This window comes from Anabrus simplex, chromosome 2 (genome assembly GCF_040414725.1).
Source record: "Anabrus simplex isolate iqAnaSimp1 chromosome 2, ASM4041472v1, whole genome shotgun sequence".
Taxonomy (NCBI): Eukaryota; Metazoa; Arthropoda; class Insecta; order Orthoptera; family Tettigoniidae; genus Anabrus; species Anabrus simplex.
Genome location: NC_090266.1, coordinates 177,630,659 through 177,652,033, shown reverse-complemented (window position 1 = coordinate 177,652,033; position 21,375 = coordinate 177,630,659). Strand labels below are relative to the sequence as shown.

The window sequence follows — 21,375 nt, the reverse complement described above, 5'->3', positions numbered from 1 at the left end:
AGCCACAAACAATTTATTTTTCCATGTAAATTAAAAAATACGAATTTTGACATGTAAAGAACCTAGAATTTCTAATGGAGATGAATTAGCCGAAACATATTGGATCGCAGACAAACAATAGTCAGGAAGCTTACAAACAGATTTCAATTTTGAATACCATTCAGCCGAAATAATCGAACACACACTGCCTGAATCTAATAGAGCTGTTACAGGTTCATTATTTAACTCAATCTTATGAAAAGGAACAGGTGCGGGGGTATCCGCCGCAATCCTAAGACACTCTTTGGGGCATTCAAAAGATGAATTTGAAGACTGAGTTGTCCCTGAATTTTCGACCTGTTTACCAGGGGCTGAGCCTCGGGAAGATGGATTAGTCGACTCAGCCGAAGCCACTAGTCACTTTATATTATTGGCATTGGTGGAAGTTGCACTAGAAGTTGAGCAGGAGGGGGTGCTATTTGAATTTGGGCAATTCTTGGCGATATGTGAGAAAGCCCCACATTTAAAACAGCCTTGTGATGAGCCAGCTCCATTATTTGCCCTACTAGATTTGATCAATGGGCACTTGTTCCGAAGATGGTCTGGCGACCCGCAAGCATAGCATTTACGAGGTGTGACTGGTCGGCGAGGTGGAGGCCGAGGATTACCAAAAGAAGGTGGGGGTTCTCTCGCGACACGCAAGGAATCGGCGTATCTAACTCCTTCCGCTGAGACTGCCAATGCTTCAAGTTCGGAGAAGGTTTGCGGGCACGCCGCGAAACACAAGTATGACCTATAGGATGGTGAGATACCTCCCACAATAGCTTGTACAATCTGATCCTCCGGAAAGTGAAGAGCAAACACCCTAGTATAGAACTTAATATCTTGGATGAAGTCTGCAAAGTTTTCATCCAAGCTCTGTACACGATAATACTACTTCTGAATAAGGGAGGACCTTGCCCTAGCCGGGATGAAGTTAGCTTTCAAGTGGGCGTGGAAATCCTCGATAGATGATTGCTCGGCAATGGCTCTTACTATTTTGTCTGAGAGAATACCAATTGTATAGGGATTGATGATTTGCAAAATCTGACATGGAGAAAGAGAAAAAACAAGGGCATGATCCTGGAACTCAACTAAAAACCTTAAAAAAGAAATAACTTCACTGGTGGTATTAACAGAAAACTTAGAGATACCTCTGAGCAACATTGCTAATGGATGAGGCAAGCTACTGAACCCAGGTGACATAGTAGGTAATGTTTTAAGTGGCAAAGACGTTAATTCAGAACGTACATTATTCAATGAGTTACGGCGTTCAGACTCGTTGTCCAATGGGGCAGAGGTTGTTTGGGCTGCAACGGTTTTCCTATTGACATCTCCCTTAGGAGGCTCTTCCTCGCTACCTACATTCACCGTGACGGGTTGATCAGTTTTGGGAGGAACTTCCCCAGTTAACATTTGGGTAACTTTACTGGACAATTCAGAAAGATTTCCGAGAACCATACTAGCTTCCTTCCTCTGAACGTCATTCAACTTCAGAGACAACAGATCGTTAACTCTGTTTGAAAAATGAAATAGCCTGGCTTGCACACGCTTAATTTGATTAGGCGAAGGATCATTTTCTTCAAAAAAACTAACTACAGATGCTAGATCAGTAGTATTATCAGTGATCGTGGAAAGAGAGTCGTCAATTTCTTTCTCTCCCAAAGTGGGGATGGAAATGGGCAAATCAAGGGACTCTCTAAACTTATTTGTGTCTACCGCAACCGTGCCTCCAGATTGCACATTTCTAATAGTCAATTCATAGATCAACTCCTCCTTGCGCAAATAGTTAAGATGGAGAACATCGCGAGGGCCGGGCATGATGACAGAACAATTTTGAGAAAGGAAAATATAAAAATTCCAGGAACTGAGAAAATTGTTAGAGTTCGAATCAAAGCAATTTTTAGCCGTCAAAAGGGGCTAAATTGAGACCCATTCAACCACGCTCTGCTACCACTTGTTACCGTGGTTTGGTGGATTAGCAGAGGTGAAAGAAGGTGCGGGGGTGAACAGGTCTCAGGCTACGAAATTAAAGTTAATTTAAAATTTAACAAGGTTATATTTTCTTTCCAAAATTCAGAAATAACACGAATGGCAGGTACGGAGTAGCAAGGCAACAAAAGTACAATTACAGTATTTACAGGATTTGGGCTTCGAGCCCCGAACTCGCAATTCTTGGGCAACTAGCCCAACTTTACCCCAAAACAAGATTTAACAGAGGGGCAGAAAAACCCATTCATGCCCAGGAGCACTTGCTCTAAATTACACAGAAAAGCCTCCTCGAGGCATACAACACTCAATTTTCAAGAAAGAGCCACTCGCTCTCAAAATTCAAGCCTATAAAAGGTCACACCAAACTCCACCTTCAAGTTGTCCTCTAAGGACATAAACACAGGGGTAAAATACCCAACCTACTGAGGCCTATTAAGTAAGAAAAGGTTAATTACATGGCCTCTAAAATACCAATTTGAGAGGAGGCGATCTGCACTCCTAATACACTGACTGACAGAGCAAATGCAACACCAAGAAGGAGTGGTCAGAACTTTATGCCAATTGCAGGGTAGACTGACGTCACTGAGGTATGCTCATGATGTGAAATGCGCCGCTGTGCTGCGCACGTAGCAAACGATAAATGGGACACGGCGTTGGCGAATGGCCCACTTCGTACCGTGATTTATCAGCCGACAGTCATTGTAGAACGTGTTGTCGTGTGCCACAGGACACGTGTATAGCTAAGAATGCCAGGCCGCCGTCAACGGAGGCATTTCCAGCAGACAGACGACTTTACGAGGGGTATGGTGATCGGGCTGAGAAGGGCAGGTTGGTCGCTTCGTCAAATCGCAGCCGATACCCATAGGGATGTGTCCACGGTGCAGCGCCTGTGGCGAAGATGGTTGGCGCAGGGACATGTGGCACGTGCGAGGGGTCCAGGCGCAGCCCGAGTGACGTCAGTACGCGAGGATCGGCCCATCCGCCGCCAAGCGGTGGCAGCCCCACACGCCACGTCAACCGCCATTCTTCAGCATGTGCAAGACACCCTGGCTGTTCCAATATCGACCAGAACAATTTCCCGTCGATTGGTTGAAGGAGGCCTGCACTCCCGGCGTCCGCTCAGAAGACTACCATTGACTCCACAGCATAGACGTGCACGCCTGGCATGGTGCCGGGCTAGAGTGACTTGGATGAGGGAATGGCGGAACGTCGTGTTCTCCGATGAGTCACGCTTCTGTTCTGTCAGTGATAGTCACCGCAGACGAGTGTGACGTCGGCGTGGAGAAAGGTCAAATCCGGCAGTAACTGTGGAGCGCCCTACCGCTAGACAACGCGGCATCATGGTTTGGGGCGCTATTGCGTATGATTCCACGTCACCTCTAGTGCGTATTCAAGGCACGTTAAATGCCCACCGCTACGTGCAGAATGTGCTGCGGCCGGTGGCACTCCCGCACCTTCAGGGGCTGCCCAATGCTCTGTTTCAGCAGGATAATGCCCGCCCACACACTGCTCGCATCTCCCAACAGCCTCTACGAGGTGTACAGATGCTTCCGTGGCCAGCGTACTCTCCGGATCTCTCACCAATCGAACACGTGTGGGATCTCATTGGACGCCGTTTGCAAACTCTGCCCCAGCCTCGTACGGACGACCAACTGTGGCAAATGGTTGACAGAGAATGGAGAACCATCCCTCAGGACACCATCCGCACTCTTATTGACTCTGTACCTCGACGTGTTTCTGCGCGCATCGCCGCTCGCGGTGGTCCTACATCCTACTGAGTCGATGCCATGCGCATTGTGTAACCTGCATATCGGTTTGAAATAAACATCAATTATTCGTCCGTGCCGTCTCTGTTTTTTCCCCAACGTTCATCCCTTTCGAACCACTCCTTCTTGGTGTTGCATTTGCTCTGTCAGTCAGTGTACATTTTGTTTAAAACCTAATCTGGCTCTAGGCCGCTAATGCAAGGGCTAATCCCATACTACAGAGGTGACTTTAGAAAAGAACAATTTACATTACATTAAGGAAGAATCGGTTGTGAGAAATAAGTTCACCTCAAAACAATATGAGTGGGAGCTCGAGAGGGTTAAGCACTCTCTATCCCAATATGTAACTTTAAAAGAGAATAGATGCTAAGAGTCGTTACATTTTAGGGAAAAGTTACATGGTGGAAACGCTTCGGACCCGCCCCGAGAGTTAAACTGCTGAGCTAGCAAGAAAAGAAGTTATTAAACGGCCATTACCTGGTTGTTGAACTGTTGCCCGAAGAAGGAGGCGCTTCCCGCCCCCTGCTATGTACTTTACACACTGAAAGATGGTACTGAAGTGGCCCGGAGACCCTAAAATCAGCAGTTTATATACTCTCGCGGAAAGTTCGAGGCGTTTGAGGAATGAGAACACCCTCCCACAAAAACTTTATTGGCTAGGGTTAAGCAATATATCCCCTTTGGGGAAGATACACCCGATTGGTTATAAATTAATTAAAGAAATTCGGGATTGGCTAAATTCAAAACAAGGGGAAAGAAAGGGTTATACAGCCAACTTAAATAATAACAGAAGGAAATTTAACAAGACACAAACTTTTGAAATAAAAATTTCTCCAAAAAAAAACAGTTCTTACACTTCGCACTAGGGTGCACCATTGTAGATCTTCAGTAGTGTCCTCTAGAAGAGAATGTTCACACTTCTTACTACAGGTAAAACAAAAATACATCGAAAACGACCCAGTTCCGAAACTCCAAAATTTCCAAGTAGTGACATCTTCTGAGAAACCTGAAAATTAACACCTTAGATAAAGTTCAGACTTCCTCCAGTAGGGGAGTTTCAACTGGCGCAAAGTTTGAATTAGCGGCGTGGAGGTGTACCGCCCGGTACAGACCTCCCCCCCTCGAAAAGTCCCTCCAAGGTACACTTAACATAAAAACAAGCAAAAAACACAACTCGGAATGTGGATCGGTACCTCGCCCAGGCGGCCACACCTGCTATGCTCAACAGAGGCCTTGTGGGGGGATGAGAAGACGGGAAAGGATACCCAAAGAAGAGGGAAGGAATCGGCCGCATTCGGCTGGAGGAGAAGTGAGAATCCACAGAAAACCACTCCGGGGATGGCGGACAAGTGAGATGGGAATCGAAAACCCCTCTACTCAGTTGATCTCCCGAGGCTGAGTGAGACCCATTCCAAGCCCTCGTACCACTCGCAACTGAGTAGGAGTAACAAAATTATTACACGGCGTATTCGGTAGCCAATGCGCGACATTCCTTACGTATAGAGACCGAGAAAATTTACTTGGGAAACGCGAGGCACGTGCAGTCTTGCCCGAGTGGATAAGGCGTTTGACTAGAAATCAGATTCCCTCTGGGAGCGTAGGTTCGAATCCTACCGACTGCGTGAGTTTTATTCAATAGGACATAATGTGAAAACTGAAAATTTCATCAAGTAGGAATTTTTCCTTCTTTCTTCCTTTTTAATCCACTTACACTCCAGGGTTGGTTTTTACCTCGGAGTCACGAAGGGATCCCACTTCTACGGCCTAAAGGGCCGTGTCACCAGGCGAGTTGGCCGTGCAGTCAGCAGCGAGCAGCTGTGAGCTTCCATCCGGCAGACAGTGGGTTCGAACCACATTGCCGGCAGCCTTGAAGATGGTTTTATGTGGTTTGCCATTTTCACAACAAGCAAATGCTTCCTCTCCTATCCCGTCATCCCATAACACCTATATGCGTCGGTGCGACATACAGCTTATTCTTCTTCTTTATATTTTTAACCTCCAGAGCCGGTTTTACCCTCGGGCCTCTACCGCCTCAAGCGCAGTTTCCTGGAACTTCAGACTCTGGGTCGGGGATAAAACTGGGGAGGAGGACCAATTTCTCGCCCAGGCGGCCACACCTGCTATCCTCAACAGAAGCCTTGTGGGGGGATGAGAAGACGGGAAAGGATACCCAAGGAAGAGGGAAGGAATCGGCCGCATTCGGCGTTAGGAGAAGTGGGAAACCACAGAAAACCAATCCAGGGATGGCGGACAAGTGAGATGGGAATCGAAAATCCCTCTACCCAGTTGATCTCCGAGGCTGAGTGAGACCCATTCCAAGCCCTCGTACCACCCTCAACTGAGTAGGAGTAACAAAATTATTACACGGCGTATTCGGTAGCCAATGCGTGACATTTTTCCTTACGTAAACAGACCGAGACAATTTACTTGGGAAACACGAGGCACGTGCAGTCGTGGCCGAGTGGTAAGGTGTCTGACTAGAAATCAGATTCCCTCTGGGAGCGTAGGTTCGAGTCCTACCGACTGCGTGAGTTTTATTCAATAGGACACAATGTGGAAACTGAAAATTTCGTCAAGTAGGAATTTTTTATTCTTTCTTCCTTTTTAATCCACTTACCCTCCAGGGTTGGTTTTTACCTCGGAGTCACGAAGGGATCCCACTTCTACGGCCTAAAGGGCCGTGTCACCAGGCGAGTTGGCCGTGCAGTCAGCAGCGAGCAGCTGTGAGCTTCCATCCGGCAGACAGTGGGTTCGAACCACATTGCCGGCAGCCTTGAAGATGGTTTTCCGTGGTTTGCCATTTTCACACCAAGCAAATGCTGCCTTTCCTATCCCCTCATCCCCATAACACCTATATGTGTCGGTGCGACGTACAGCTTATTCTTCTTCTTTATCTGTTTAACCACCAGAGCCGGTTTTACCCTCGGGCCTCTACCGCCTCAAGCGCAGTTTCCTGGAACTTCAGACTCTGGGTCGGGGATAAAACTGGGGAGGAGGACCAATTTCTCGCCAAGGTAGCCTCACCTGATATCATGAACACGGGCCTTCTGGGGGACGGGAAGATTGAAAGGGATAGACAACGAAGATGGAAGGAAGCGGCCCTGGCCTTAAGTTTGGTACTATCGCGGCATTAGCCTGGAGGAAAAGTGGCAAAACTTGCAGAACCACCTGGAGGATAGCTGAGGTGGGAATCGAATTCCCTCTACTCAACTGACCTCCCGAGGCTGTGTGGACCCATTGCCACCCCTAGTACAACATTTCAAATTTTCATGGCAGCGCCGGAAATCTAACCCGGGCTTCCTGGGATGGCAGCTAATCACACTAACCACTACACCACAGAGACGGACTTATTTGTAGTTATCGAAAAACGTAGTGTTACGAAAACGTTGGAATTTTTGGGCTCGGAAGGCTTGGACGAAATGAGAGGAGCTGTTCGACTAAACGGTGCGTTCCGTGCTGTGAGTGGAGAAATAGCGCACTATATTAGACGAATAAATTTCGTTTCTCTCGGACTCATCATCATCATCTGTTTACCCTCTAGGTTCGGCTTTTCCCTCGGACTCAGCGAGGGATTCCACCTCTACCGCCTCAAGGGCAGTGTCCCGGAGCTTCAGACCCTTGGTAGGGGATACAACTGGGAGAATGACCAGTACCTCGCCCAGGCGGCCTCACCTGCTATGTTGAACAGGGGCCTTGTGGAGGGATGGAAAGATTGGAAGGGATAGGCAAGGAGGAGGGAAGGAAACGGCCGTGGCGTTAAGTTAGGTACCATCCCGGCATTCGCCTGGAGGAGAAGTGGGAAACCACGGAAAACCACTTCCAGGATGGCTGAGGTGGGAATCGAACCCACCTCTACTCAGTTGACCTCCCGAGGCTGAGTGGACCCAGTTCCAGCCCTCGTACCACTTTTCAAATTTCGTGGCAGAGCCGGGAATCGAACCCGGACCTCCTGGGGTGGCAGCTAATCACGCTAACCACTACACCACAGAGGCGGACCTCAGTAATTTATGCCACCTATAAAGCCTCAAGGCAGTCTCCTCGAGCGTGAGATTTTGGGTCGGTGGTATATAGTTTGGGAGGAGGACAAATACCGCGATCAGGTGGCAACACTTAATATGCTGAACAGGATGGTTGTTGGGGGATAGCAACGAATATACCAGGAATAGAGACCGAAGCAGCCGTGGCCTTACGTTAGTTAACAACCCGACATTTGCCGGAGGAGAAGTGGAAAAACAGGGTAAACCACGGAAAGGAGAACACGTTTCATTTTGCTGAAAGCAATTCCGCCATGAATTGAAATTTTTTATTATCCTTAACATAAAAACTAGCAAAAAACGCAACTCGGAATGTGGATCGGTACCTCGCCCAGGCGGCCTCACCTACTATGCTCAACAGAGGCCTTTTGGGGGGATGAGAAGACGAGAAAGGATACCCAAGGAAGAGGGAAGCAATCGACCGCATTTGGCTGGAGGAGAAGTGTGAAACCACAGAAAACCACTCCGAGGATGGCGGACAAATGAGATGGGAATCGAAAACCCCTCTACTCCGTTGATCTCCCGAGGCTGAGTGAGAACCCTTCCAAGCCCTCTTACCACTCGCAACTGAGTTAGAGTAACAAAATTATTACAGGGCGTATTCGTTAGCCAATGAGCGATATTTTTCCTTACTTAAAGAGACCGAGACAATTTACTTGGAACACAAAAAGCGCGTGCAGTCGTGGCCGAGTGGTTAAGGCGTCTGACTAGAAATCAAATTCCCTCTGGGAGCGTAGGTTCGAGTCCTACCGACTGCGTGAGTTTTATTCAATTGTACATAATGTGAAAACTGAAGATTTCGTCAAGTAGGAATTTTTCCTTCTTTCTTCCTTTTTAATCCACTTACCCTCCAGTGTTGGTTTTTACCTCGGAGTCACGAAGGGATCCCACTTCTACGGCCTAAAGGGCCTTGTCACCAGGCGAGTTGGCCGTGCAGTTAGCAGCGAGCAGCTGTGAGCTTCCATCCGGCAGACAGTGGGTTCGAACCACATTGCCGGCAGCCTTGAAGATGGTTTTCCGTGGTTTGCCATTTTCACACCAAGCAAAAGCTGCCTCTCCTATCCCGTCATCCCATAACACCTATATGTGTCGGTGCGACGTACAGCTTATTCTTCTTCTTTATATTTTTAACCTCCAGAGCCGGTTTTACCCTCGGGCCTCTACCGCCTCAAGCGCAGTTTCCTGGAACTTCAGACACTGGGTCGGGGATAAAACTGGGGAGGAGGACCAATTTCTCGCCTAGGTGGCCTCACCTAATATCATGAACGCGGGCCTTCTGGGGGACGGGAAGATTGCAAGGGATAGACAACGAAGGGGGAAGGAAGCGGCCGTGGCCTTAAGTTTGGTACTATCGCGGCTTTAACCTGCAGGAAAAGTGGCAAAACTTGCAGAACCACCTGGAGGATAGCTGAGGTGGGAATCGAATTCCCTCTACTCAACTGACCTCCCGAGGCTGAGTGGACCCATTTCCACCCCTCGTACGACATCTCAAATTTTCATGGCAGCGCCGGAAATCAAACCCTGGCTTCCGGGGATGGCAGCTAATCACACTAACCACTACACCACAGAGAAAGACTTCTTTGTTATTATCGAAAATAGTAGTGTTACGAAAACGATGGAATTTTTGGGCTGGGAAGGCTTGGACGAAATGAGAGTAGCTGTTCGACTAAACGGTGCGTTCCGAGCTGTGAGTGGAGAAATGGCGTACTATATTAGAAGAATAAATTTCGTTTCTCTCGGACTCAGTAAGGGATGACACCTATAAAGCCTCAAGGGCAGTCTCCTCGAGCGTGAGTTTTTGGGTCGGTGGTATATAGTTTGGGAGGATGACAAGTGCCTCGATCAGGTGGCAACACTTAATATGCTGAACAGGATGGTTGTTGGGGGATAGCAACGAATATACCAGGAATAGAGACCGAAGCAGACGTGGCCTTACGTCAGTTAACCACCCGGCATTTGCCAGGAGGAGAAGTGGACAAACAGGGTAAACCATGGAAAGGAGGACAGGTTTGATTTTGCTAAACGCAATTCCGCCATGAATTGAAATTTTTTATTATAGTTAACATAAAAACAAGCAAAAAACGCAACTCGGAATGTGGATCGGTACCTCGCTCAGGCGGCCTCACCTACTATGCTCAACAGAGGCTTTGTGGGGGGATGAGAAGACGAGAAAGGATACCCAAGGAAGAGGGAAGCAATCGACCGCATTTGGCTGGAGGAGAAGTGTGAAACCACAGAAAACCACTCCGAGGATGGCGGACAAGTGAGATGGGAATCGAAAACCCCTCTACTCCGTTGATCTCCCGAGGCTGAGTGAGAACCCTTCCAAGCCCTCTTACCACTCGCAACTGAGTTAGAGTAACAAAATTATTACAGGGCGTATTCGTTAGCCAATGAGCGATATTTTTCCTTACTTAAGGAGACCGAGACAATTTACTTGGGAAACAAGAAGCGCGTGCAGTCGTGGCCGAGTGGTTAAGGCGTCTGACTAGAAATCAGATTACCTCTGGGAGCGTAGGTTCGAGTCCTATCGACTGCGTGAGTTTTATTCAATTGGACATAATGCGAAAACTGGAAACTTGGTCAAGTAGGAATTTTTCCTTCCCTCTTCCTTTTTTAATCCACTTACACTCCAGGGTTGCTTTTTACCTCGGACTCAGGAAGGGATCCCACTTCTACCGCCTAAAGGGCCGTGTCACCAGGCGAGTTGGCCGTGCAGTCAGCAGCGAGCAGCTGTGAGCTTCCATCCGGCAGATAGCGGGTTCGAACCAAATTGCCGGCAGCCTTGAAGATGGTTTTCCGTGGTTTGCCATTTTCACACCAAGCAAATGCTGCCTCTCCTATCCCGTCATCCCCATAACACCTATATGTGTCGGTGCGACGTACAGCTTATTCTTCTTCTTTATGTTTTTAACCTCCAGAGCCGGTTTTACCCTCGGGCCTCTACCGCCTCAAGCGCAGTTTCCTGGAACTTCAGACACTGGGTCGGGGATAAAACTGGGGAGGAGGACCAATTTCTCGCCTAGGTGGCCCCACCTAATATCATGAACGCGGGCCTTCTGGGGGACGGGAAGATTGCAAGGGATAGACAACGAAGGGGGAAGGAAGAGGCCGTGGCCATATGTTTGGTACTATCGCGGCTTTAGCCTGGAGGAAAAGTGGCAAAACTTGCAGAACCACCTGGAGGATAGCTGAGGTGGGAATCGAATACCCTCTACGCAACTGACCTCCCGAGGCTGAGTGGACCCATTTCCACCCCTCGTACGACATTTCAAATTTTCATGGCAGCGCCGGAAATCAAACCCTGGCTTCCGGGGATGGCAGCTAATCACACTAACCACTACACCACTGAGAAAGACTTCTTTGATATTATCGAAAATTGTAGTGTTACGAAAACGATGGAATTTTTGGGCTGGGAAGGCTTGGACGAAATGAGAGTAGCTGTTCGACTAAACGGTGCGTTCCGAGCTGTGAGTGGAGAAATGGCGTACTATATTAGAAGAATAAATTTCGTTTCTCTCGGACTCAGTAAGGGATGACACCCATAAAGCCTCAAGGGCAGTCTCCTCGAGTGTGAGTTTTTGGGTCGGTGGTATATAGTTTGGGAGGATGACAAGTGCCTCGATCAGGTGGCAACACTTAATATGCTGAACAGGATGGTTGTTGGGGGATAGCAACGAATATACCAGGAATAGAGACCGAAGCAGACGTGGCCTTACGTTAGTTAACCACCCGGCATTTGCCAGGAGGAGAAGTGGACAAACAGGGTAAACCATGGAAAGGAGGACAGGTTTGATTTTGCTAAACGCATTTCCGCCATGAATTGAAATTTTTTATTATCCTTAACATAAAAACAAGCAAAAAACACAACTCGGAATGTGGATCGGTACCTCGCTCAGGCGGCCTCACCTACTATGCTCAACAGAGGCTTTGTGGGGGGATGAGAAGACGAGAAAGGATAACCAAGGAAGAGGGAAGCAATCGACCGCATTTGGCTGGAGGAGAATTGGGAAACCACAGAAAACCACTCCGAGGATGGCGGACAAGTGAGATGGGAATCGAAAAAACCTCTACTCCGTTGATCTCACCAGGCTGAGTGAGAACCCTTCCAAGCCCTCTTACCACTCGCAACTGAGTTAGAGTAACAAAATTATTACAGGGCGTTTTCGTTAGCCAATGAGCGATATTTTTCCTTACTTAAAGAGAACGAGACAATTTACGTGGGAAACAAGAAGCGCGTGCAGTCGTGGCCGAGTGGTTAAGGCGTCTGACTAGAAATCAGATTCCGTCTGGGAGCGTAGGTTCGAGTCCTACCGACTGCGTGAGTTTTATTCAATTGGACATACTGTAATGCGAAAACTGAAAATTTGGTCAAGTAGGAATTTTTCCTTCCCTCTTCCTTTTTTAATCCACTTACACTCCAGGGTTGGTTTTTACCTCGGACTCAGGAAGGGAACCCACTTCTACCGCCTAAAGGGCCGTGTCACCAGGCGAGTTGGCCGTGCAGTCAGCAGCGAGCAGCTGTGAGCTTCCATCCGGCAGATAGTGGGTTCGAACCACATTGCCGGCAGCCTTGAAGATGGTTTTCCGTGGTTTGCCATTTTCACACCAAGCAAATGCAGCCTTTCCTATCCCCTCATCCCCATAACACCTATATGTGTCGGTGCGACGTACAGCTTATTCTTCTTCTTTATCTGTTTAACCTCCAGAGCCGGTTTTACCCTCGGGCCTCTACCGCCTCAAGCGCAGTTTCCTGGAACTTCAGACTCTGTGTCGGGGATAAAACTGGGGAGGAGAACCAATTTCTCGCCAAGGTGACCTCACCTGATATCATGAAAACGGGCCTTCTGGGGGACGGGAAGATTGCAAGGGATAGACAACGTAGAGGGAAGGAAGCGGCCCTGGCCTTAAGTTTGGTACTATCGCAGCATTAGGCTGGAGGAAAAGTGGCAAAACTTGCAGAACCACCTGGAGGATAGCTGAGGTGAGAATCGAATCCCCTCTACTCAACTGACCTCCAGAGGCTGTGTGGACCCATTGCCACCCCTAGTACAACATTTCAAATTTTCATGGCTGCTCCGGAAATCTAACCCGGGCTTCCTGGGATGGCAGCTAATCACACTAACCACTACACCACAGAGACGGACTTCTTTGTTTTTATCGAAAAAAGTAGTGTTACGAAAACGTTGGAATTTTTGGGCTCGGAAGGCTTGGACGAAATGAGAGGAGCTGTTCGACTAAACGGTGCGTTCCGAACTGTGAGTGGAGAAGTGGGGTACTATATTAGAAGAATAAATTTCGTTTCTCTCGGACTCAGTAAGGGATGACACCTATAAAGCTCAAGGGCAGTCTCCTCTAGCGTGAGTTTTTGGGTCGGTGGTATATAGTTTGGGAGGATGACAAGTGCCTCGATCAGGTGGCAACACTTTAATATGCTGAACAGGATGGTTGTTGGGGTATAGCAACGTATATTCCAGGAATAGAGACCGAAGCAGCCGTGGCCTTACGTTAGTTAACCACCCGGCATTTGCCAGGAGGAGAAGTGGACAAACAGGGTAAACCATGGAAAGGAGGACAGGTTTGATTTTGCTAAACGCATTTCCGCCATGAATTGAAATTTTTTATTATCCTTAACATAAAAACAAGCAAAAAACACAACTCGGAATGTGGATCGGTACCTCGCTCAGGCGGCCTCACCTACTATGCTCAACAGAGGCTTTGTGGGGGGATGAGAAGACGAGAAAGGATACCCAAGGAAGAGGGAACCAATCGACCGCATTTGGCTGGAGGAGAAGTGGGAAACCACAGAAAACCACTCCGAGGATTGCGGACAAGTGAGATGGGAATCGAAAACCCCTCTACTCAGTTGATCTCCCGAGGCTGAGTGAGAACCTTCCAAGCCCTCGTACCACTCGCAACTGAGTTAGAGTGACAAAATTATTACAGGGCGTATTCGTTAGCCAATGAGCGATATTTCTCCTTACTTAAAGAGACCGAGACAATTTACTTGGAAAACAAGAAGCGCGTGCAGTCGTGGCCGAATTGTTAAGGCGTCTGACTAGAAATCAGATTCCCTCCGGCAGCCTTGAAGATGGTTTTCCGTGGTTGCCATTTTCACACCAAGCAAATGCTGCCTCTCCTATCCCGTCATCCCATAACACCTATATGTGTCGGTGCGACGTACAGCTTATTCTTCTTCTTTATATTTTTAACCTCCAGAGCCGTTTTTACCCTCGGGCCTCTACCGCCTCAAGCGCGGTTTCCTGGAACTTCAGACACTGGGTCGGGGATAAAACTGGGGAGGGGGACCAATTTCTCGCCTAGGTGGCCTCACCTAATATAATGAACGCGGGCCTTCTGCCGGACGGGAAGATTGCAAGGGATAGACAACGAAGGGGGAAGGAAGCGGCCGTGGCCTTAAGTTTGGTACTATCGCGGCTTTAACCTGGAGGGAAAGTGGCAAAACTTGCAGAACCACCTGGAGGATAGCTGAGGTGGGAATCGAATTCCCTCTACTCAACTGACCTCCCGAGGCTGAGTGGACCCATTTCCACCCATCGTACGACATTTCAAATTTTCATGGCAGCGCCGGAAATCAAACCCTGGCTTCCGGGGATGGCAGCTAATCACACTAACCACTACACCACAGAGAAAAACTTCTTTGTTTTTATCGAAAATAGTAGTGTTACGAAAACGATGGAATTTTTGGGCTGGGAAGGCTTGGACGAAATGAGAGTAGCTGTTCGACTAAACGGTGCGTTCCGAGCTGTGAGTGGAGAAATGGCGTACTATATTAGAAGAATAAATTTCGTTTCTCTCGGACTCAGTAAGGGATGACACCTATAAAGCCTCAAGGGCAGTCTCCTCGAGCGTGAGTTTTTGGGTCGGTGGTATATAGTTTGGGAGGATGACAAGTGCCTCGATCAGGTGGCAACACTTAATATGCTGAACAGGATGGTTGTTGGGGGATAGCAACGAATATACCAGGAATAGAGACCGAAGCAGACGTGGCCTTACGTTAGTTATCCACCCGGCATTTGCCAGGAGGAGAAGTGGACAAACAGGGTAAACCATGGAAAAGAGGACAGGTTTGATTTTGCTAAACGCAATTCCGCCATGAATTGAAATTTTTTATTATCCTTAACATAAAAACAAGCAAAAAACACAACTCGGAATGTGGATCGGTACCTCGCTCAGGCGGCCTCACCTACTATGCTCAACAGAGGCTTTGTGGGTGGATGAGAAGACGAGAAAGATACCCAAGGAAGAGGGAAGCAATCGACCGCATTTATCTGGAGGAGAAGTGTGAAACCACAGAAAACCACTCCGAGGATGGCGGACAAGTGAGATGGGAATCGAAAACCCCTCTACTCCGTTGATCTCCCGAGGCTGAGTGAGAACACTTCCAAGCCCTCTTACCACTCGCAACTGAGTTAGAGTGACAAAATTATTACAGGGCGTATTCGTTAGCCAATGAGCGATATTTCTCCGTACATAAAGAGACCGAGACAATTTACTTGGGAAACAAGAAGCGCGTGCAGTCGTGGCCGAGTGGTTAAGGCGTCTGACTAGAAATCAGATTCTCTCTGGGAGCGTAGGTTCGAGTCCTACCGACTGCGTGAGTTTTATTCCATTGGACATAATGTGAAAACTGAAAATTTGGTCAAGTAGGAATTTTTCCTTCCTTCTTCTTTTTTAATCCACTTACTCTCCAGGGTTGGTTTTTACCTCGGACTCAGGAAGGGATCCCACTTCTACCGCCTAAAGGGCCGTTTCACCAGGCGAGTTGGCCGTGCAGTCAGCAGCGAGCAGCTGTGAGCTTCCACCCGGCAGATAGTGGGTTCGAACCACATTGCCGGCAGCCTTGAAGATGGTTTTCCGTGGTTTGCCATTTTCACACCAAGCAAATGCTGCCTTTCCTATCCCGTCATCCCCATAACACCTATATGTGTCGGTGCGACGTACAGCTTATTCTTGTTCTTTATCTGTTTAACCTCCAGAGCCGGTTTTACCATCGGGCCTCTACCGCCTCAAGCGCAGTTTCCTGGAACTTCAGACTCTGGGTCGGGGATAAAACTAGGGAGGAGGACCAATTTCTCGCCAAGATGGCCTCACCTCATATCATGAACACGGGCCTTCTGGGGCACGGGAAGATTGCAAGGGATAGACAACGAAGAGGGAAGGAAGCGGCCCTGGCCTTAAGTTTGGTACTATCGCAGCATTAGGCTGGAGGAAAAGTGGCAAAACTTGCAGAACCACCTGGAGGATAGCTGAGGTGGGAATCGAATTCCCTCTACTCAACTGACCTCCCGAGGCTGAGTGGACCCATTTCCACCCCTCGTACGACATTTCAAATTTTCATGGCAGCGCCGGAAATCAAACCCTGGCTTCCGGGGATGGCAGCTAATCACACTAACCACTACACCACAGAGAAAGACTTCTTTGTTATTATCGAAAATAGTAGTGTTACGAAAACGATGGAATTTTTGGGCTGGGAAGGCTTGGACGAAATGATAGTAGCTGTTCGACTAAACGGTGCGTTCCGAGCTGTGAGTGGAGAAATGGCGTACTATATTAGAAGAATAAATTTCGTTTCTCTCGGACTCAGTAAGGGATGACACCTATAAAGCCTCAAGGGCAGTCTCCTCGAGCGTGAGATTTTGGGTCGGTGTTATATAGTTTGGGAGGATGACAAGTGCCTCGATCAGGTGGCAACACTTTAATATGCTGAACAGGATGGTTGTTGGGGGATAGCTGCGAATATTCCAGGAATAGAGACCGAAGCAGCCGTGGCCTTACGTTAGTTAACCACCCGGCATTTGCCAGGAGGAGAAGTGGACAAACAGGGTAAACCATGGAAAGGAGGACAGGTTTCATTTTGCTAAACGCAATTCCGCCATGAATTGAAATTTTTTATTATACTTAACATAAAAACAAGCAAAAAACGCAACTCGGAATGTGGATCGGTACCTCGCTCAGGCGGCCTCACCTACTATGCTCAACAGAGGCTTTGTGGGGGGATGAGAAGACGAGAAAGGATACCCAAGGAAGAGGGAAGCAATCGACCGCATTTGGCTGGAGGAGAAGTGTGAAATCACAGAAAACCACGCCGAGGACGGCGGACAAGTGAGATGGGAATCGAAAACCCCTCTACTCCGTTGATCTCCAGAGGCTGAGTGAGAACCCTTCCAAGCCCTCTTACCACTCGCAACTGAGTTAGAGTAACAAAATTATTACAGGGCGTATTCGTTAGCCAATGAGCGATATTTTTCCTTACTTAAGGAGACCGAGACAATTTACTTGGGAAACGAGAAGCGCGTGCAGTCTTGGCCGAGTGGTTAAGGCGTCTGACTAGAAATCAGATTCCCTCTGGGAGCGTAGGTTCGAGTCCTATCGACTGCGTGAGTTTTATTCAATTGGACATACTGTAATGCGAAAACTGAAAATTTGGTCAAGTAGGAATTTTTCCTTCCCTCATACTTATTTAATCCAAATACACTCCATGGATGGTTTTTACCTCGGACTCAGGAAGGGATCCCACTTCTACCGCCTAAAGGGCCGTGTCACCGGGCGAGTTGGCCGTGCAGTCAGCAGCGAGCAGCTGTGAGCTTCCATCCGGCAGATAGTGGGTTCGAACTACATTGCCGGCAGCCTTGAAGATGGTTTTCCGTGGTTTGCCATTTTCACACCAAGCAAATGCTGCCTTTCCTATCCCTTCATCCCCATAACACCTTTATGTGTCGGTGCGACGTACAGCTTATTCTTCTTCTTTATCTGTTTAACCTCCAGAGCCGGTTTTACCCTCGGGCCTCTACCGCCTCAAGCGCAGTTTCCTGGAACTTCAGACTCTGGGTCGGGGATAAAACTGGGGAGGAGGACCAATTTCTCGCCAAGGTGGCCTCACCTGATATCATGAACACGGGCCTTCTGGGGGACGGGAAGATTGCAAGGGATAGACAACGAAGAGGGAAGGAAGCGGCCCTGGCCTTAAGTTTGGTACTATCGCAGCATTAGGCTGGAGGAAAAGTGGCAAAACTTGCAGAACCACCTGGCGGATAGCTGAGGTGAGAATCGAATCCCCTCTACTCAACTGACCTCCCGAGGCTGTGTGGACCCATTGCCACCCCTAGTACAACATTTCAAATTTTCATGGCTGCTCCGGAAATCTAACCCGGGCTTCCTGGGATGGCAGCTAATCACACTAACCACTACACCACAGAGACGGACTTCTTTGTTGTTATCGAAAAAAGTAGTGTTACGAAAACGTTGGAATTTTTGGGCTGGGAAGGCTTGGACGAAATTAGAGGAGCTGTTCGACTAAACGGTGCGTTCCGAGCTGTGAGTGGAGAAATAGCGTACTATATTAGACGAATAAATTTCGTTTCTCTCGGACTCAGTAATTTATGCCACCTATAAAGCCTCAAGGGTAGTCTCCTCGAGCGTTAGTTTTTGGGTCGGTGGTATATAGTTTGGGAGGATGACAAGTGCCTCGATCAGGTGGCAACACTTAATATGCTGAACAGGATGGTTGTTGGGGGATAGCAACGAATATACCAGGAATAGAGACCGAAGCAGCCGTGGCCTTACGTTAGTTAACCACCCGGCATTTGCCAGGAGGAGAAGTGGACAAACAGGGTAAACCATGGAAAGGAGGACAGGTTTGATTTTGCTAAACGCAATTCCGCCATGAATTGAAATTTTTTATTATCCTTAACATAAAAACAAGCAAAAAACACAACTCGGAATGTGGATCGGTACCTCGCTCAGGCGGCCTCACCTACTATGCTCAACAGAGGCTTTGTGGGGAATGAGAAGACGAGAAAGGATACCCAAGGAAGAGGGAAGCAATCGACCGCATTTGGCTGGAGGAGAAGTGGGAAACCACAGAAAACCACTCCGAGGATGGCGGACAAGTGAGATGGGAATCGAAAACCCCTCTATTCAGTTGATCTCCCGAGGCTGAGTGAGAACCTTCCAAGCCCTCGTACCACTCACAACTGATTTAGAGTGACAAAATTATTACATGGCGTATTCGTTAGCCAATGAGCGATATTTCTCCTTACTAAAAGAGACCGAGACAATTTACTTGGGAAAGAAGAAGCGCGTGCAGTCGTGGCCGAGTGGTTAAGGCGTCTGACTAGAAATCAGATTCACTCTGGGAGCGTAGGTTCGAGTCCTACCGACTGCGTGAGTTTTACTCAATTGGACATAATGTGAAAACTGAAAATTTGGTCAAGTAGGAATTTTTCCTTCCCTCTTCCTTTTTTAATCCACTTACACTCCAGGGTTGTTTTTTACCTCGGACTCAGGAAGGGATCCCACTTCTACCGCCTAAAGGGCCGTGTCACCAGGCGAGTTGGCCGTGCAGTCAGCAGCGAGCAGCTGTGAGCTTCCATCCGGCAGATAGTGGGTTCGAAACACATTGCCGGCAGCCTTGAAGATGGTTTTCCGTGGTTTGCCATTTTCACAATAAGCAAATGCTGCCTCTCCTATCCCGTCATCCCCATAACACCTATATGTGTCGTTGCGACGTACAGCTTGTTCTTCTTCTTTATCTGTTTAACCTCCAGAGCCGGTTTTACCCTCGGGCCTCTACCGCTTCAAGCACAGTTTCCTGGAACTTCAGACTCTGGGTCGGGGATAAAACTGGGGAGGAGGACCAATTTCTCGCCAAGGTGGCCTCACCTGATATCATGAACACGGGCCTTCTGGGGGACGGGAAGATTGCAAGGGATAGACAACGAAGAGGGAAGGAAGCGGCCCTGGCCTTAAGTTTGGTACTATCGCAGCGTTAGGCTGGAGGAAAAGTGGCAAAACTTGCAGAACCGCCTGGAGGATAGCTGAGGTGAGAATCGAATCCCCTCTACTCAACTGACCTCCCGAGGCTGTGTGGACCCATTGCCACCCCTAGTACAACATTTCAAATTTTCATGGCTGCTCCGGAAATCTAACCCGGGCTTCCTGGGATGGCAGCTAATCACACTAACCACTACACCACAGAGACGGACTTCTTTGTTGTTATCGAAAAAAGTAGTGTTACGAAAACGTTGGAATTTTTGGGCTCGGAAGGCTTGGACGAAATGAGAGGAGCTGTTCGACTAAACGGTGCGTTCCGAGCTGTGAGTGGAGAAATAGCGCACTATATTAGACGAATAAATTTCGTTTCTCTCGGACTCAGTAATTTATGCCACATATAAAGCCTCAAGGCAGTCTCCTCGAGCGTGAGATTTTGGGTCGGTGGTATATAGTTTGGGAGGAGGACAAATACCGCGATCAGGTGGCAACACTTAATATGCTGAACAGGATGGTTGTTGGGGGATAGCAACGAATATACCAGGAATAGAGACCGAAGCAGCCGTGGCCTTACGTTAGTTAACCACCCGGCATTTGCCAGCAGGAGAAGTGGAAAAACAGGGTAAACCACGGAAAGGAGAACAGGTTTCATTTTGCTGAACGCCATTCCGCCATGAATTGAAAATTGTTATTATCCTTAACATAAAAACTAGCAAAAAACGCAACTCGGAATGTGGATCGGTACCTCGCCCAGGCGGCCTCACCTACTATGCTCAACAGAGGCCTTGTGGGGGGATGAGAAGACGAGAAAGGATACCCAAGGAAGAGGGAAGCATTCGACCGCATTTGGCTGGAGGAGAAGTGGGAAACCACAGAAAACCACTCCGAGGATGGCGGACAAGTGAGATGGGAATCGAAAACCCCTCTACTCAGTTGATCTCCCTAGGCTGAGTGAGAACCTTCCAAGCCCTCGTACCACTCGCAACTGAGTTAGAGTGACAAAAATTTACAGGGCGTATTCGTTAGCCAATGAGCGATATTTCTCCTTACTTAAAGAGACCGAGACCATTTACTTGGGAAACAAGAAGTGCGTGCAGTCGTGGCCGAGTGGTTAAGGCGTCTGACTAGAAATCAGATTCCCTCTGGGAGCGTAGGTTCGAGTCCTACCTATTGCGTGAGTTTTATTCAGTTGGACATAATGTGAAAACTGAAGATTTCGTCAAGTAGGAATTTTTCCTTCTTTCTTCTTTTTTAATCCACTTACCCTCCTGGGTTGGTTTTTACCTCGGAGTCACGAAGGGATGCTACTTCTACGGTCTAAAGGGCCGTGTCACCAGGCGAGTTGGCCGTGCAGTTAGCAGCGAGCAGCTGTGAGCTTCCATCCGGCAGACAGTTTGTTCGAACCACATTGCCGGCAGCCTTGAAGATGGTTTTCCGTGGTTTGCCATTTTCACACCAAGCAAATGCTGCCTCTCCTATCCCGTCATCCCATAACACCTATATGTGTCGGTGCGACGTACAGCTTATTCTTCTTCTTTATCTGTTTAACCTCCAGAGCCGGTTTTACACTCGGGCCTCTACCGCCTCAAGCGCAGTTTCCTGGAACTTCAGACACTGGATCGGGGATAAAACTGGGGAGGAGGACCAATTTCTCGCCTAGGTGGCCTCACCTAATATCATGAACGCGGGCCTTCTGGGGGACGGGAAGATTGCAAGGGATAGACAACGAAGGGGGAAGGAAGCGGCCGTGGCCTTAAGTTTGGTACTATCGC

At 48.3% G+C, this 21,375-nt stretch overlaps 9 non-coding genes across 9 annotated transcripts; all 9 read left to right on the top strand.

The window, feature by feature from the left end:
• Positions 1–5,316: 5,316 nt before the first annotated feature.
• On the top strand, positions 5,317–5,398 carry TRNAS-AGA (transfer RNA serine (anticodon AGA)). The gene has a single exon. It is a non-coding gene; the product is annotated as a tRNA-Ser (tRNA).
• An 825-nt stretch (positions 5,399–6,223) lies between these two features.
• TRNAS-AGA (transfer RNA serine (anticodon AGA)) lies at positions 6,224–6,304 on the top strand. Its single transcript has one exon. It is a non-coding gene; the product is annotated as a tRNA-Ser (tRNA).
• A 2,182-nt stretch (positions 6,305–8,486) lies between these two features.
• On the top strand, positions 8,487–8,568 carry TRNAS-AGA (transfer RNA serine (anticodon AGA)). Its single transcript has one exon. It is a non-coding gene; the product is annotated as a tRNA-Ser (tRNA).
• Positions 8,569–10,267: 1,699 nt separating this feature from the next.
• Positions 10,268–10,349, top strand: TRNAS-AGA (transfer RNA serine (anticodon AGA)). The gene has a single exon. It is a non-coding gene; the product is annotated as a tRNA-Ser (tRNA).
• A 1,701-nt stretch (positions 10,350–12,050) lies between these two features.
• On the top strand, positions 12,051–12,132 carry TRNAS-AGA (transfer RNA serine (anticodon AGA)). Its single transcript has one exon. It is a non-coding gene; the product is annotated as a tRNA-Ser (tRNA).
• A 3,215-nt stretch (positions 12,133–15,347) lies between these two features.
• TRNAS-AGA (transfer RNA serine (anticodon AGA)) lies at positions 15,348–15,429 on the top strand. Its single transcript has one exon. It is a non-coding gene; the product is annotated as a tRNA-Ser (tRNA).
• A 1,701-nt stretch (positions 15,430–17,130) lies between these two features.
• TRNAS-AGA (transfer RNA serine (anticodon AGA)) lies at positions 17,131–17,212 on the top strand. Its single transcript has one exon. It is a non-coding gene; the product is annotated as a tRNA-Ser (tRNA).
• A 1,704-nt stretch (positions 17,213–18,916) lies between these two features.
• TRNAS-AGA (transfer RNA serine (anticodon AGA)) lies at positions 18,917–18,998 on the top strand. The gene has a single exon. It is a non-coding gene; the product is annotated as a tRNA-Ser (tRNA).
• Positions 18,999–20,696: 1,698 nt separating this feature from the next.
• Positions 20,697–20,778, top strand: TRNAS-AGA (transfer RNA serine (anticodon AGA)). Its single transcript has one exon. It is a non-coding gene; the product is annotated as a tRNA-Ser (tRNA).
• Positions 20,779–21,375: the final 597 nt, after the last annotated feature.